At 44.6% G+C, this 3,484-nt stretch overlaps 1 protein-coding gene across 1 annotated transcript in view; it reads right to left on the reverse strand.

The window, feature by feature from the left end:
* Positions 1-3,484, reverse strand: part of zgc:158376 (uncharacterized protein LOC100101643 homolog) — a 20,145-nt gene that overhangs the window by 3,705 nt on the left and 12,956 nt on the right. The window lies entirely within an intron of this gene.

A 3,484-nucleotide genomic window follows, 5' to 3' on the forward strand; every position in this document is an offset into this window, starting at 1 on the left:
AAAAAAGGGAACATTTACTGCTGCATTCTGATTGGCTGAATCTGTTGCGACGCCTCATTTTGTGATGTAATGGGCGGGGTTTCACTCTGAGTCACTCCATCATGAGCTTAAAGAACCAACCATAGTGATTTAATGTTAGCATGGGGCTGGGTTTAGAGTTCAGTTATCTGTAGTACTGAGTCTGCGCTGCGCAGAATGATTCAGACAGCGGGAGAGGACGTTCATTACTACACGCACAACAACACGCAAATCTTCAGTCAACTTACGTTACAAAACGGCAGCCATTTCCAAATTTAGCATCCCCCAATGTTTTTCCCCTTAATAACACAATACACACTACCAGTCAAATGTTCAGACACACATTCTTTACTTTAGTTTTTTCCTTCACATTTTAGAATAATAATAAAATCATCAAAGCTCTGGAGTAACACGAATGGAACTATGGGAATTATGCTGTGATAAAAAATCTAAATAATTTTATATTTTAGCATCTTCAGAGTAGACGTGCTTTTTGCCTAGAATTTCAGAAATGTATTCTGGGCGTTTTCTCTCCCGAGTTCTTCTTACAGTATTAAAGGAGTTCACACCTACGCCGGACCCTCTTTCCCCACACACCTCATTAACATGTACCGACGCCCACAAAACTCCATAAAAGGTAAAGCGCACAGACAGCTGGGAGCACGAAATGAGCGATCAGGGTAAAGGCTGGGAAACAGAACCGGAACTGTTTGGACGTACTTCAGAAGAAGAAGAAGGAGAATCAATAAAGCGCAAAATATTGTCTCAGCTGAGGCGTTTGTTTACGGCTTATGGCTCTGGCTGCCAAACATCCTGTTTCTAGTTTGCAGCTTGTCCCTCCTCATACCACTAGCCCTTCATTAATATTGGCACCCTTGGTAAATATGCAAAGAAGACTGTGAAAAATTGTTTATTGTTTAACCTTTTGTTAAAAAAAAAATCACAAAAATTCTCTGCTCTCATGGATATCAAACAATTACAAACACAACACAGGTTTATAAAAAAAATCTCTGTGTTAAATATAGGTGTGTAGCAATTATTGGCACCCTTTTAGTCAGTACTTTGTGCTAGCTCCCTCTACCAAGATAACAGCTCTGAGTCTTCTCCTATAACGCCTGATGAGGTTGGAGAATACATGGTGAGGGATCTGAGACCGTTCCTCCATACAGAACCTCTCCAGATCCTTCACATTTCAGGTCCACGCTGGTGGACTCTCCTCTTCAGTTCACCCCACAGGTGTTCTATGGGGTTCAGGTCAGGGGACTGGGAGGGTCATGGCAGGACCTTGATTTTGTGGTCAGTAAACCATTTCTGTGTTGATTTTGATGATGTTTTGGATCATTGTCCTGCTGGAAGATCCAACCACGGCCCATTTGAAGCTTTTGTCAATAAAGAATTTCTCAGAGCCCTCTTTGCTCATATATACAAAGAGTGGCAATATTAGCAGAGGGCACCATATGTATTCTGTGTTCTTCATGTGGCTGTAAGGTAGATTCTGTGGTTAAACGGTCTTGGAAATGAAGGTATGTTCTAGATTTTGATGATCTTCACCTGAAATGACCTTGGTAAGCCCTTACTGCTTCATCAGTCAGGTGGAGTCATGGAGTACTTTCCTTAGATCAAATCCTCTTCATCCTGTTCAGTTGATGATGTAAACTGAAGGAGTGGTTTCCCCTGGACATCACGGAGAAAGGACTGGAGAGGTGCAGTACTGGAGATGTCCTTGAATCACTTGGAGCGTTACGCAAAAACATCAGACCTGATTCGGCTGCGAGATCAGACACGGGAGGACCAAAGTCTCCTGCTAGCACAGAGCAACAGCTATAACTGCATTAACCCAAAGGAAGCAACTGTTCCTCTTACGCAACGCAGTCTGTGCAGCGAGATAAAGACCGGGGAAAGAATACCGAGTGAATGATAAGTCAAGTATACAAAAAAATGTTTCATCAGAACAGTCATGTCAGACCTGGAGGTCACGTACCTGCATATAACACAGCAAACCTACACAGAGTCCCACCTGAGCACCAGGTAAGGGAGAACATCTTACACATGAATGCACTTCAGTGACTTCTACTTGCAAAGTTCCAGTGTAAGTCAGGGAAGCCTGGTGTCTAGAAATAAAACCGTTCCTTTATGAAAGATCACTCGGACGTCTTTTATTAATTTGATAACGTCACCGTGTTATGGCTGATCTTCATTTACCCGTGTCGAGGGTGAAAAAATCTACAGACTGTATTTACACACATGTGGCCAATCATGTGTGAAATGCCTACTCCAACTCCTTTCTAACTATATTCCTGTAGATATTTTCACAAACTGGACACACACACACAGACACACAGACATTTTTCACTTATTTGTAAGAAGAAATGAGGCTGAATGATTACGAGAGGCAAACACAGGTACACCCAAAAAGAGGTTTTTGTATTTATCGTTGAGACTGTACGGAAACTTGCGTATAGATTATATAATCTAAAGGTGTACATGCTATGAAGAAGAAGCTGTGAGGGATTAAACAGAAGCCTGTTTTTAAAAAGACGCGGGCGTGGCATGTCACGAAGCGTGTCTGGGCAAAAATATTTAAACGGCTGCCATTTTGTAACGAGTGACATTTGACTTGCATGTGGGAGGTTCTGCTGTTCCTGGTTCTGGGGGGGTTGGGGGGGTAACCAAAATAAACCAAAACAAAATGGATTCCCCTGAACCTCCTACAGAAGAAGTGCACTACACACAGGGGGAGTTACTGCCTTCTACACCCTACCTAGTGCACTACAGGAAGTCATACAGAATCAGTCTATAGTTCATATTTTACCATAAACACTGACTGAGTGTGTGAGTGTGTGAGTGTGTGTGTGTGTGTGTGTGAGTGTGTGTGGGTGAGCGTGTGTGTGTGAGAGAGTGTGAGTGAGTGTGTGTGTGTGTGTGTGTGTGAGTGTGTGTGTGTGTGTGTGTGTGTGAGTGTGTGTGGGTGAGCGTGTGTGTGTGTGTGGGTGAGCGTGTGTGTGTGAGAGAGTGTGAGTGAGTGTGTGTGTGTGTGTGTGTGTGTGAGTGTGAGTGTGTGTGTGTGAGTGTGTGTGGGTGAGCGTGTGTGTGTGTGTGTGGGTGAGCGTGTGTGTGTGAGAGAGTGTGAGTGAGTGTGTGTGTGTGTGTGTGTGTGTGTGTGTGTGTGTGTGTGTGTGAGAGAGAGAGTGTGTGTGTGTGTGTGTGAGAGAGAGGGAGAGAGAGAGAGGGAGAGAGAGGGAGAGAGAGAGAGAGAGAGAGGGAGAGAGAGAGAGGGAGAGAGAGAGAGGGAGAGAGAGAGGGAGGGAGAGAGAGAGAGAGAGGGAGAGAGAGAGAGGGAGAGGGAGAGGGAGAGAGAGAGAGGGAGAGAGAGAGAGGGAGAGAGAGAGAGAGGGAGAGAGAGAGAGAGAGGGAGAGAGAGGGAGAGAGAGAGAGAGAGGGAGAGAGAGGGAGAGAGAGGGAGAGA

Source organism: Ictalurus furcatus, chromosome 24, assembly GCF_023375685.1.
Source record: "Ictalurus furcatus strain D&B chromosome 24, Billie_1.0, whole genome shotgun sequence".
NCBI lineage: Eukaryota > Metazoa > Chordata > Actinopteri > Siluriformes > Ictaluridae > Ictalurus > Ictalurus furcatus.